At 48.5% G+C, this 14,873-nt stretch overlaps 1 protein-coding gene and 1 non-coding gene across 5 annotated transcripts in view; both read left to right on the forward strand.

Moving 5' to 3' along the window:
* LOC129831624 (contactin-5-like) overlaps positions 1 to 14,873 on the forward strand; it is an 804,231-nt gene that overhangs the window by 474,005 nt on the left and 315,353 nt on the right. The window lies entirely within an intron of this gene.
* On the forward strand, positions 4,936 to 5,012 carry trnat-ugu (transfer RNA threonine (anticodon UGU)). Its single transcript has one exon. It is a non-coding gene; the product is annotated as a tRNA-Thr (tRNA).

A 14,873-nucleotide genomic window follows, 5' to 3' on the forward strand; every position in this document is an offset into this window, starting at 1 on the left:
CAGGATCATGTTGTTGGGGTGCTTTGCTGCAGGAGGGACTGGTGCTCTTCACAAAATAGATGGCATCATGAGGAAGGAGAATTATGTGGATATATTGAAGCAACATCTCAAGACATCAGTCAGGAAGTTAAGTCCCAAATGCGTCTTCCAAATGGACAATGACCCCAAAGTTGTTGAAAAAAAAATATTCTCTCTACTATTATTCTGACATTTCACATTCTTAAAATAGAGTGGTAATCCTAACTGACCTAAAACAGGGAATTTTTACCAGGATTAAATGTCAGGAATTGTGAAAAACTGAGTTTAATTGTATTTGGCTAAGGTGTATGTAAATTTCTGACTTCAATTGTATCTTTTCTATCTCTCTCTCTGTGATTTCTCTCTGATCTCTCTCTGATCCCTCTCTCTCTCTCTCAATGATCCCTCTCAGAACTATCTCTGATCTCTGTCTATTATATCTCTCTGCTCTTTCTCTGTTTATGATAGCTCTCTGATCTCTCTCTGATCCCTCTCTGATCTCTCGCTTATCTCTGATCTTTCTTTGTCGCTGATCTCTATCTGATCTCTATCTGTCTATGTTATCTATCTGCTCTTTCTCTATCTATGATAGCTCTCTGATCTCTCTCTGATCTCTCTCTGATCTCTCTGATCTCTCTCTGAAATGATCAGTCCCTGAAATATCCTGGAAAGTAGCTCTCAGCCTATCGAGGAGTATTACTTAATGCAGACCCTTGAAGGCTTCAGAATAGTTACGATGAGGTGAATATAAAACAATATTCTCAGTAGCCTCTGGCATGATAATAAAAATAACATTGTGGTTATTCTCTGCTATGAGATGATTCTACTTCCAAATGCATGTGATTAGCGTAAAGCTCTACTCCCTATTTGACTTCAAAGTAGACTCTGTATGGTTTCAGGGCTAAATACACAAACAGTGGCTAAACTAAGGTTGGGTCCTAAATGGCAACCACTTCCCCTTGACCAGATCCCTATGATCAAAGGTTGTTCATTATAGAGAGAATAGTTTGCCATTTGGGACCTGATGTTCAGACATGCAGTGCTGTGTTGGGATCCACTGCCACTGGGTAGGTAGCTGCTGTTATCACTGGTGGGGAAGTGTTCCTAGCTTGGGGTGGTGGGTGAATGGAAGCAGCAAAAAAACGGCACCCTATTCTTTATATAGTGCACTACTTTTGGCCAGAGCACGCTGGGGATAGGGTGTAGGAATAGGGTGCCATTTGGGAAGCAGACACCATTTCTTCCTCTAGTAATTCTCTGGCTCCAAAACATTATCACAAGCCAAGGAAGCGTACCGACCATGAGCCCAGGAGCTGTGCTCACTGGAGAAACACATGGTTAGTTTAGCTTCCAGTTTCTGTAGGAGCGCAGGCCATAATAACCTTATCGCCATGCCTACAGGGAGCTTATTCTCCTATTGTCTCAGCCAGTGGAACATATACCGTATGTGGTAGATATTACTGTATGATGTTTTTCTTTTCATTTTCTTTTTATTGAATATCCAAAACATACAATCTACTTGCAGTGAAGCCGCTCAACATCAACGTCACACCAGTCATCCAACAGACTCCCATTCAGAGAGACACACAGAATCATCCAGGGTCAACGCCCTGCTCCAGGGCATGTCGACAGATCTCCCACAAGGCCAAAAAACGGGGAGCCAAATCAGCAGTCCATCAGCCACCAGCCCAAGCTTTCGACCGCCAGCCCTCCAAGATCACCCCACAGTTCCCCAAGAGCTGTCTCTCAACCATCAGAGACCCCTCCCACAGTTCCCCAAGAGCTGTCTCTCAACCATCAGAGACCCCCCCCCACAGTTCCCCAAGAGCTGTCTCTCAACCATCAGAGACCCCCCCCACAGTTCCCCAAGAGCTGTCCCTCAACCATCAGAGACCCCCCCCACAGTTCCCCAAGAGCTGTCCCTCAACCATCAGAGACCCCCCCCACAGTTCCCCAAGAGCTGTCCCTCAACCATCAGAGACCCCCCCCACAGTTCCCCAAGAGCTGTCCCTCAACCATCAGAGACCCACCCCACAGTTCCCCAAGAGCTGTCTCTCAACCATCAGAGACCCCCCCCACAGTTCCCCAAGAGCTGTCTCTCAACCATCAGAGACCACAGTCCCCCACAAGAAAAAATTAAAAGAAAAATAAAGTATTATTCCATTCCCCAAGAACCCCCCCCAATGCACCAACAACCAAGAAAATGAACTAAAAAATGAAAAGACAAAAGAAAACAGAAAATAACAATGCAAAAAACAAAGGACATCAAGGACAACTAAAATCATAACATCAATGCAAACTATACATGTTTGAGGGCATGTCTGGCACTATTTACTGGTGTGTGTCCGTGTATATGTGCATTTGAATGAGAGTGTGTGTATATGCATGTGTACAAACACCTGCACGGCATCAGCCTCGGGCAAACTGGTATAAACTGCCCTCAGGGTCATTCAAACTGACCTTTTTCATACTTTTATCTTTGACCGTCATTCTATCCCCCACCCAGCAACTCCACTCCCACTAGTCTCCAATTCCACATCCCAACCCTCAGCTCCCCTCAGCCCATCCCATCTATCTCTGATGACCACCCTCAGCTTCCCTCAGCCCCTCCCATCTATCTCTGATGACCACCCTCAGCTTCCCTCAGCCCCTCCCATCTATCTCTGATGACCACCCTCAGCTTCCCTCAGCCCCTCCCATCTATCTCTGATGACCACCCTCAGCTCCCCTCAGCCCATCCCATCTATCTCTGATGACCACCCTCAGCTCCCCTCAGCCCATCCCATCTATCTCTGATGACCACCCTCAGCTTCCCTCAGCCCCTCCCATCTATCTCTGATGACCACCCTTAGCTTCCCTCAGCCCCTCCCATCTATCTCTGATGACCACCCTCAGCTTCCCTCAGCCCCTCCCATCTATCCCCCACCCAGCAACTCCACTCCCACTAGTCTCCAATTCCACATCCCAACCCTCAGCTTCCCTCAGCCCCTCCCATCTATCTCTGATGACCACCCTCAGCTTCCCTCAGCCCCTCCCATCTATCCCCCACCCAGCAACTCCACTCCCACTAGTCTCCAATTCCACATCCCAACCCTCAGCTTCCCTCAGCCCATCCCATCTATCTCTGATGACCACCCTCAGCTCCACTCAGCCCATCCCATCTATCTCTGATGACCACCCTCTTCGGGTTTCTACACAACATGTATCTTTCAACTATGCTGTTTAACGTACTATTTCAATATATCTAATCTAATAGAGTCCACATATTGCAAGTTGAAGATAAATACTTTTACTAAGAGTATTAGTATATTAGTAATTGACTGACCCGGTCTCTCCAGATCTCCTAACAGTACTATTTCTAGGGTCAATTTTAAATAAATGTTCTGCATTTTCAGCCATTCCTGAACCTGAGACCAGAAACAGGCTACCTGAGGGCAATACCAAAATAAATGGTCTATTGATTCTGCATCCTCATGACAAAATCTGCAGAGCTTCGATGATTTTATTAGTTAGTGGCAAGAATTCAATATAATAATTTTAGCTGAAAAGCATGAAGTCTTGAATCTTGCGTCATTTTATATATCAACTCATAAACCTTATACCATGGAATCGGTACATCAAAAATCTCTTCCCAACTATTTTGCAATCTGTATGGCACAGTTGTCAACATCCTGGTCCTCAAATGAAACTGGTATACTTTCCTATTTATGCTGTTTTTATTCCTCCTCCATTTTGATCCTTTATATTGGGCAGACAGACCAGTTCCCTCCTCCAGTTAGATCCTTTATATTGGGCAGACAGACCAGTTCCCTTCCTCCAGTTAGATCCTTTATATTGGGCAGACAGACCAGTTCCCTGCCTCCTCCAGTTTGATCCTTTATATTGGGCAGACAGACCAGTTCCCTCCTCCAGTTAGATCCTTTATATTGGGCAGACAGACCAGTTCCCTCCTCCAGCTAGATCCTTTATATTGGGCAGACAGACCAGTTCCCTTCCTCCAGTTAGATCCTTTATATTGGGCAGACAGACCAGTTCCCTACCTCCTCCAGTTTGATCCTTTATATTGGGCAGACAGACCAGTTCCCTGCCTCCTCCAGTTTGATAATTTATATTGGGCAGACAGACCAGTTCCCTTCCTCCAGTTAGATCCTTTATATTGGGCAGACAGACCAGTTCCCTCCCTCCTCCAGTCTGGTCCTTTGTATTGGGCAGACAGACCAGTTCCCTACCTCCTCCAGTTTGATCCTTTATATTGGGCAGACAGACCAGTTCCCTCCTCCTCCAGTTAGATCCTTTATATTGGGCAGACAGACCAGTTCCCTCCTCCTCCAGTTTAGATCCTTTATATTGGGCAGACAGACCAGTTCCCTCCTCCAGTTAGATCCTTTATATTTGGCAGACAGACCAGTTCCCGACCTCCTCCAGTTAGATCCTTTATATTGGGCAGACAGACCAGTTCCCTGCCTCCTCCAGTTTGATAATTTATATTGGGCAGACAGACCAGTTCCCTCCTCCAGATAGATCCTTTATATTGGGCAGACAGACCAGTTCCCTGCCTCCTCCAGTTAGATCCTTTATATTGGGCAGACAGACCAGTTCCCGACCTCCTCCAGTTAGATCCTTTATATTGGGCAGACAGACCAGTTCCCTCCTCCTCCAGTTAGATCCTTTATATTGGGCAGACAGACCAGTTCCCGACCTCCTCCAGTTTAGATCCTTTATATTGGGCAGACAGACCAGTTCCCTCCTCCTCCAGTTTGATCCTTTATATTGGGCAGACAGACCAGTTCCCTCCTCCTCCAGTTTGATCCTTTATATTGGGCAGACAGACCAGTTCCCTCCTCCAGTTAGATCCTTTATATTGGGCAGACAGACCAGTTCCCGACCTCCTCCAGTTTAGATCCTTTATATTGAGCCGGTCCCGTGTGGCTCAGTTGGTAGAGCATGGCGCTTGTAACGCCAGGGTTGTGGGTTCAATTCCCACGGGGGGACCAGGATGAATATGTATGAACTTTCCAAGTTGTAAGTCGCTCTGGATAAGAGCGTCTGCTAAATGACTTAAATGTAAATGTAAATATATTGGGCAGACAGACCAGTTCCCGACCTCCTCCCGCTGCCACCCGCCTCATTTTTGGGGTAATGCTGTAATCATTTGGTTGTACTCTTGGATTGAGCAGACCTTCCCGTACAATTCTGATAACTCCATGAAGGACATAACTCTACCATTACAATTTACAATATCATTTAAGAACAAAATACCCTTTTCAAACATCTTTCCCATAAATACAGGTGCAGCACATTTGAGTTCAGCCATAATATGTGTTGTAATATTTGTTCTATCTTTTCATGGGGATGAAATTGAAACTGTAGCTCTGCAATGCTTGTTTGAAAAAGACAGATACTTTGAAAAAAGTATCATTTTCAATTAATCGAAAAGGAGACATGGCAATCTGCGCAAAGGCAAAAAGGCCATTTTTAAACAATGGATGAGCTTTTCTTATTAATCTACTTGAGAACCATTTCAAGTAAAACCTTTGAATAAGTGAAGTTTTAGAGAGAGGTTTAGGGCTTTCATATTTAATCATCTCAACCCACCCGGTTCATATTCATTATATAGATAGGCACGCTTTATTTTGTCTGGTTTAGCTTCCCAGATAAAGCAACTTATTTTTTGCTCATATGGTTTGAAAAACGAATCATCAGGATTAGGCAGCTCCATCAGTAAGTGAGTAAACTGAGATCTGTCTAAGGAGTTAATCAGGGCAATTTTTACATTAATAGACAGGTATTTACCTCTCCATGGTTGCAGGATCTTGTCTATTTTGATTGCAATTCATTGTGGAGAGCTCAGTTATACATTTTGTGATATGAATACCAAGTATGTCTATTTCACAATCAGCCCATTTTATAGGTAAACTGCAGGGTAATGTAAAAGTTGTACATTTTAAAGATCCAATAGGTAATATTGTACACTTTTCATAATTAGGTTTAGTCCATGTTGTTGTTTAAGGGGTCGTAGATCCAGGTGAACAGTGATACATTAGTTCTCATACAGCTGTTTTACGCAGTCCATGTTTACTGAGCTGAAGAAAAGGGTTTTGTGGGGCATGAATTGTTATTGTCCTTCCTTCCTGCCCTCTACTCGGCTGGACACTCAAATTTGCCTAAAACCATGGCGACGTGTGACTGGTTCTCCACCGTTCACTTTGTCTTGTCTGTGTGGTTTTAGGAATGACAACGCTGTCTTGCCATTGGGTGATGTGATACAGGGGCTCCTTTATCATCCTGTAGCTACAGGATGACCTCTACACTGCATGGTCAAATCCAATCTAACACAATGCCAGCATATGTTTCCATAGATTTCTAATCCAATATGATCCAAGATGGCGTACCAGTGCAGACGTGGTTTGTCATTTTCTCCTGCACATTTTGTATTTTTTGTATTTTTTTTGTATATATTTCAATTTATTTTCAATCTCTTTTCTATTTATAAATTAAATATACCTTCCGGTAACTGCTATTTAAATATATCTGCTATTTTTAGACCTTATAGCCAGAACCTCCATTAGAAGCCATCAGCAACTAACCAGATAATTAGCTACTAGCTATTTAGTCAGTGTCAGCCACTGCTAGCGGCCTTTACCTTCGGCACTCCAGCTGCTCTTAGCCTGGAAAACACTTGCCAGCATCGGACTGTTTTCTCCACTACAACACCGGATTCCTGCCGTAAACCCTGGACCTGATCATCACGACTAGCTAGCTGCTACCGAGTGGCCCTGGACCTGATCATCACTACTAGCTAGCTGCTACCGAGGGGCCCTGGACCTGATCATCACTACTAGCTAGCTGCTACCGAGTGGCCCTGGACCACTACTCCTCATCATCACAGCTAGCTAGCTGCTACCGAGTGGCCCTGGACCTGATCATCACTACTAGCTAGCTGCTACCGAGTGGCCCTGGACCTGATCATCACGACTAGCTAGCTGCTACCGAGTGGCCCTGGACCTGATCATCACTACTAGTTAGCTGCTACCGAGTGGCCCTGGACCACTACTCCTGATGATCACAGCTAGCTAGCTGCTACCGAGTGGCCCTGGACAATTACTCCTGATCATCACAGCTGGCTAGCTGCTACCGAGTGGCCCTGGACCACTACTCCTGATCATCACTACTAGTTAGCTGCTACCGAGTGGCCCTGGACCACTACTCCTGATGATCACAGCTAGCTAGCTGCTACCGAGTGGCCCTGGACCACTAATCCTGATGATCACAGCTAGCTAGCTGCTACCGAGTGGCCCTGGACCACTACTCCTGATCATCACAGCTAGCTAGCTGCTACCGAGTGGCCCTGGACCATTACTCCTGATCATCACAGCTAGCTAGCTGCTACCGAGTGGCCCTGGACCACTACTCCTGATCATCACTACTAGTTAGCTGCTACCGAGTGGCCCTGGACCACTACTCCTGATGATCACAGCTAGCTAGCTGCTACCGAGTGGCCCTGGACCACTACTCCTGATGATCACAGCTAGCTAGCTGCTACCGAGTGGCCCTGGACCACTACTCCTGATCATCACAGCTAGCTAGCTGCTACCGAGTGGCCCTGGACCATTACTCCTGATCATCACTACTAGCTAGCTGCTACCGAGTGGCCCTAGACCACTACTCCTGATCATCACAGCTAGCTAGCTGCTACCGAGTGGCCCTGGACCATTACTCCTGACCATCACAGCTAGCTAGCTGCTACCGAGGGACCCTGGACCTGATCATCACAGCTAGTTAGCTGCTACCGAGTGGCCCTGGACCATTACTCCTGATCATCACAGCTAGCTAGCTGCTACCGAGTGGCCCTGGACCACTACTCCTGATCATCACAGCTAGCTAGCTACTACCGAGTGACCCTGGACCAATACTCCTGATCATCACCGCTAGCTAGCTGCTACCGAGTGGCCCTGGACCACTACTCCTGATCATCACAGCTAGCTAGCTGCTACCGAGTGGCCCTGGACCATTACTCCTGATCATCACAGCTAGCTAGCTGCTACCGAGTGGCCCTGGACCACTACTCCTGATCAACACAGCTAGCTAGCTGCTACCGAGTGGCCCTGGACCACTACTCCTGATCATCACAGCTAGCTAGCTGCTACCGAGTGGCCCTGGACCATTACTCCTGATCATCACAGCTAGCTAGCTGCTACCGAGTGGCCCTGGACCACTACTCCTGATCATCACAGCTAGCTAGCTGCTACCGAGTGGCCCTAGACCATTACTCCTGATCATCACAGCTAGATAGCTGCTACCGAGTGGCCCTGGACCACTACTCCTGATCATCACAGCTAGCTAGCTGCTACCGAGGGGCCCTGGACCACTACTCCTGATCATCACAGCTAGCTAGCTGCTACCAAGTGGCCCTGGACCATTACTCCTGATCATCACAGCTAGCTAGCTGCTACCGAGTGGCCCTGGACCACTACTCCTGATCATCACAGCTAGCTAGCTGCTACCGAGTGGCCCTGGACCATTACTCCTGATCATCACAGCTAGCTAGCTGCTACCGAGTGGCCCTGGACCATTACTCCTGATCATCACAGCTAGCTAGCTGCTACCGAGTGGCCCTAGACCATTACTCCTGATCATCACAGCTAGCTAGCTGCTACCGAGTGGCCCTGGACCACTACTCCTGATCATCACAGCTAGCTAGCTGCTACCGAGTGGCCCTGGACCATTACTCCTGATCATCACAGCTAGCTAGCTGCTACCGAGTGGCCCTGGACCACTACTCCTGATCATCACTACTAGTTAGCTGCTACCGAGTGGCCCTGGACCACTACTCCTGATGATCACAGCTAGCTAGCTGCTACCGAGTGGCCCTGGACCACTACTCCTGATGATCACAGCTAGCTAGCTGCTACCGAGTGGCCCTGGACCACTACTCCTGATCATCACAGCTAGCTAGCTGCTACCGAGTGGCCCTGGACCATTACTCCTGATCATCACTACTAGCTAGCTGCTACCGAGTGGCCCTAGACCACTACTCCTGATCATCACAGCTAGCTAGCTGCTACCGAGTGGCCCTGGACCATTACTCCTGACCATCACAGCTAGCTAGCTGCTACCGAGGGACCCTGGACCTGATCATCACAGCTAGTTAGCTGCTACCGAGTGGCCCTGGACCATTACTCCTGATCATCACAGCTAGCTAGCTGCTACCGAGTGGCCCTGGACCACTACTCCTGATCATCACAGCTAGCTAGCTACTACCGAGTGACCCTGGACCAATACTCCTGATCATCACCGCTAGCTAGCTGCTACCGAGTGGCCCTGGACCACTACTCCTGATCATCACAGCTAGCTAGCTGCTACCGAGTGGCCCTGGACCATTACTCCTGATCATCACAGCTAGCTAGCTGCTACCGAGTGGCCCTGGACCACTACTCCTGATCAACACAGCTAGCTAGCTGCTACCGAGTGGCCCTGGACCACTACTCCTGATCATCACAGCTAGCTAGCTGCTACCGAGTGGCCCTGGACCATTACTCCTGATCATCACAGCTAGCTAGCTGCTACCGAGTGGCCCTGGACCACTACTCCTGATCATCACAGCTAGCTAGCTGCTACCGAGTGGCCCTAGACCATTACTCCTGATCATCACAGCTAGATAGCTGCTACCGAGTGGCCCTGGACCACTACTCCTGATCATCACAGCTAGCTAGCTGCTACCGAGGGGCCCTGGACCACTACTCCTGATCATCACAGCTAGCTAGCTGCTACCAAGTGGCCCTGGACCATTACTCCTGATCATCACAGCTAGCTAGCTGCTACCGAGTGGCCCTGGACCACTACTCCTGATCATCACAGCTAGCTAGCTGCTACCGAGTGGCCCTGGACCATTACTCCTGATCATCACAGCTAGCTAGCTGCTACCGAGTGGCCCTGGACCATTACTCCTGATCATCACAGCTAGCTAGCTGCTACCGAGTGGCCCTAGACCATTACTCCTGATCATCACAGCTAGCTAGCTGCTACCGAGTGGCCCTGGACCACTACTCCTGATCATCACAGCTAGCTAGCTGCTATCGAGTGGCCCTGGACCATTACTCCTGATCATCACAGCTAGCTAGCTGCTACCGAGTGGCCCTGGACCACTACTCCTGATGATCACAGCTAGCTAGCTGCTACCGAGTGTCCCTGGTCCATTACTCCTGATCCTCACAGCTAGCTAGCTGCTACCGAGTGGCCCTGGACCATTACTCCTGATCATCACAGCTAGCTAGCTGCTACCGAGTGGCCCTGGACCATTACTCCTGATCATCACAGCTAGCTAGCTGCTACCGAGTGGCCCTGGACCATTACTCCTGATCATCACAGCTAGCTAGCTGCTACCGAGGGGCCCTGGACCACTACTCCTGATCATCACAGCTAGCTAGCTGCTACCAAGTGGCCCTGGACCATTACTCCTGATCATCACAGCTAGCTAGCTGCTACCGAGTGGCCCAGGCCCGAAGCTGAACATCACAGCTAGCTAGCTGCTACCGAGTGGCCCAGGCCCGAAGCTGATCATCACAGCTAGCTAGCTGCCACCGAGTGACCCTGGACCATTACTCCTGATCATCACAGCTAGCTAGCTGCTACCGAGTGGCCCAGGCCCGAAGCTGATCATCACAGCTAGCTAGCTGCCACCGAGTGACCCTGGACCACTACTCCTGATCATCACAGCTAGCCAGCTGCCACCGAGTGACCCTGGACCACTACTCCTGATCATCACAGCTAGCTAGCTGCTACCGAGTGGCCCTGGACCACTACTCCTGATCATCACAGCTAGCTAGCTGCTACCGAGTGGCCCTGGACCACTACTCCTGATCATCACAGCTAGCTAGCTGCTACCGAGTGGCCCAGGCCCGAAGCTGATCATCACAGCTGGCTAGCTGCTACCGAGTGGCCCAGGCCCGAAGCTGATCATCACAGCTAGCTAGCTGCTACCGAGTGACCCTGAACCACTACTCCTGATCATCACAGCTAGCTAGCTGCTACCGAGTGGCCCTGGACCACTACTCCTGATCATCACAGCTAGCTAGCTGCTACCGAGTGGCCCTGGACCACTACTCCTGATCATCACAGCTAGCTAGCTGCCACCGAGTGGCCCTGGACCACTACTCCTGATCATCACAGCTAGCTAGCTGCTACCGAGTGGCCCTGGACCACTACTCCTGATCATCACAGCTAGCTAGCTGCCACCGAGTGACCCTGGACCATTACTCCTGATCATCACAGCTAGCTAGCTGCTACCGAGTGGCCCTGGACCACTACTCCTGATCATCACAGCTAGCTAGCTGCTACCGAGTGGCCCTGGACCACTACTCCTGATGATCACAGCTAGCTAGCTGCTACCGAGTGACCCTGGACCACTACTCCTGATGATCACAGCTAGCTAGCTGCCACCGAGTGACCCTGGACCATTACTCCTGATCATCACAGCTAGCTAGCTGCTACCGAGTGGCCCTGGACCACTACTCCTGATGATCACAGCTAGCTAGCTGCCACCGAGTGACCCAGCCCCGAAGCTGATCATCACAGCTAGCTAGCTGCCACCGAGTGACCCTGGACCATTACTCCTGATCATCACAGCTAGCTAGCTGCTACCGAGTGACCCTGGACCACTACTCCTGATCATCACAGCTAGCTAGCTGCCACCGAGTGACCCAGCCCCGAAGCTGATCATCACAGCTAGCTAGCTGCTACCGAGTGGCCCTGGACCATTACTCCTGATCATCACAGCTAGCTAGCTGCTACCGAGTGGCCCTGGACCTGATCATCACAGCTAGCTAGCTGCCACCGAGTGACCCTGGACCATTACTCCTGATCATCACAGCTAGCTAGCTGCTACCGAGTGGACCAGGCCCGAAGCTGATCATCACAGCTAGCTAGCTGCCACCGAGTGACCCAGGCCCGAAGCTGATCATCACAGCTAGCTAGCTGCCACCGAGTGACCCAGCCCCGAAGCTGATCATCACAGCTAGCTAGCTGCTACCGAGTGGACCAGGCCCGAAGCTGATCATCACAGCTAGCTAGCTGCCACCGAGTGGACCAGGCCCGAAGCTGATCATCACAGCTAGCTAGCTGCCACCGAGTGGCCCAGGCCCGAAGCTGATCATCACAGCTAGCTAGCTGCTGTGATAGCTATGAGCCAGGCCCACCTCCAGGCCTACTCAGTGATCACTCGGCTATACAGCTGATCCCTCCCGGACTCTTCCTCAACACGACTAGAATTCCACTACTCCACCGGATCCTTGCCGTAAGCTCTGGACCCTTGCATCGGATTATCGCTGCTAGCTAGCTGCTACCGAGTGCTTTAGTGGTTAACACCTCTGTCATGGAGGTATTGGGAGGTGTAGGGAGGGATCGGGAGGTATAGGGGGGGGGGGGAGTAGGGAGGATTAGGGAGTAATAGGGAAATATATGGAGGTATAGGGAGGTATAGGGAGGTATAGAGAGGAATATGCTGGAATAGGGAGGAATATGTAGGAATAGGGAGGAATAGGGAGTAATAGGGAGGAATAGGGTCCACCTGCGTCTGTGTGTGCATGCGTGCTTTTCCATTGTGTGTGTGTGTTGGCCTGTGTGTGTGCATCTGTGTGTGTGTGTGTGTGTGACCTTGTGTCTTCTCGACAACTTTATACAGTCCTATTACAACACATTACCATTATTCTGATGTAATCTGTTGAAAGTTGATCAGATCTCTTAGCTATTTTCTCCCCCCTGGAATATTGATTAGTGAAGTGTGTTCGTCTAACTGCTTGTTATGCGTCCCAAATGGCAAGCTATTCCCTATTTATTACAATAATCTCTCTCTCTCTCTCTCTCTTCCTCTCTGCATAATGAATGGCCACCATTTATCAATCTCTGTGAATCTCAAGGTTTTTCCATGTTGGCATGGTAAAATCGTATGCATTGATTCTTGCGTGTTAACAGACCACCCACAGTAAAAGCTGTGATTTACGGCGATACATCTTTTTAGGGGAATGTTTTAGAATAAGAAAACAGTAAGACCATTTCATCTTTCTGAAGTGTGCTAATGAATGTATTTACCTTCATGCACTTGAAGTGTGGACAGAACCACAGAACTCTGTGCTTCTCTAATGTGTCCAAAGTTGGCGGGTTGTTGGTTTAATTGTATTTAGTGTTGCTTGGCAATCACTTTGTGGTAGGATACATTGTATCAGTTAAGACATAGTTTGTGAAAACAAAAATCATATTGCATGAAAGAAAAATGTGGGTGGATTTATTTTATATTATCCATAATATGCTTGAGAATGTGTAATATCATTAATATTTGCATGGCTAAAGGGGTTCATACTGTAAAAGGCTTGTCCATTAGCAGTCCCTTATTGAGGAGGAAGATCAGGTGTCATACTGTAAAAGGCTTGTCCATTAGCAGTCCCTTATTGAGGAGGAAGATCAGGTGTCATACTGTAAAAGGCTTGTCCATTAGCAGTCCCTTATTGAGGAGGAAGATCAGGTGTCATACTGTAAAAGGCTTATCCATTATCAGTCCCTTATTGAGGAGGAAGATCAGGTGTCATACTGTAAAAGGCTTGTCCATTAGCAGTCCCTTATTGAGGAGGAAGATCAGGTGTCATACTGTAAAAGGCTTGTCCATTAGCAGTCCCTTATTGAGGAGGAAGATCAGGTGTCATACTGTAAAAGGCTTGTCCATTAGCAGTCCCTTATTGAGGAGGAAGATCAGGTGTCATACTGTAAAAGGCTTGTCCATCAGCAGTCCCTTATTGAGGAGGAAGGTCAGGTGTCATACTGTAAAAGGCTTGTCCATTAGCAGTCCCTTATTGAGGAGGAAGATCAGGTGTCATACTGTAAAAGGCTTGTCCATTAGCAGTCCCTTATTGAGGAGGAAGGTCAGGTGTCATACTGTAAAAGGCTTGTCCATTAGCAGTCCCTTATTGAGGGTTTTCCTGTTGCTACTTATCTACTTGGCTCTGCTAAGAAGCTGTGTTTTCCTGTTGCTACTTATCTACTTGGCTCTGCTAAGAAGCTGTGTTTTCATGTTGCTACTTATCTACTTGGCTCTGATAAGAAGCTGTGTTTTCATGTTGCTACTTATCTACTTGGCTCTGCTAAGAAGCTGTGTTTTCATGTTGCTACTTATCTACTTGGCTCTGCTAAGAAGCTGTGTTTTCCTGTTTCTACCTATCTACTTGGCTCTGCTAAGAAGCTGTGCTACTCTAGTGTGTTGACCTCACTGCTCTCCGTCCTATCCAGTGTACTGTAGCTAGAAGCATCTGTAAAGTCTCGAAGGACGCAAAGGATAAACTTCTGCTCCCGGACCAGGCCCAAATCCCCATCATTCGTGTGAAGAAAAGACAGAGGCGGTACTGCTAGTGGCAGGGGACAATAATGCAGGAAAACTGAATTCCGTTTTACCTCATTTCTATCAGCATGTCACGTGAGGAAAAATAACTCTAGACCACCTATACTCCACACACAGAGACGAGTACAAAGCTCTTCCTCGCCCTCCATTTGGCAAATCTGACCATAATTATATCCTCCTGCTTACAAGCAAAAACTAAAACAGGAAGTACCATTGACTCATTCAATACGGAAGTGGTCAGATGACGCAGATGCTAAGCTACAGGACAGTTTTGCTAGCACAGACAGGAATTTGTTCTGGGATTCATCCAATGGCATTGAAGAGTACACCACATCAGTCACAGGCTTCATCAATAAGTGCATCGATGACATCATCCTCACAGTGACCATACGTACCACAACCAGAAGCCATGGATTACAGGTAACATCCGCACTGAGCTAAAGGGTAGAGCGGCTGCTTTCAAGGCGCAGGA

This window comes from Salvelinus fontinalis, chromosome 33, assembly GCF_029448725.1.
Source record: "Salvelinus fontinalis isolate EN_2023a chromosome 33, ASM2944872v1, whole genome shotgun sequence".
NCBI classification, from domain to species: Eukaryota; Metazoa; Chordata; class Actinopteri; order Salmoniformes; family Salmonidae; genus Salvelinus; species Salvelinus fontinalis.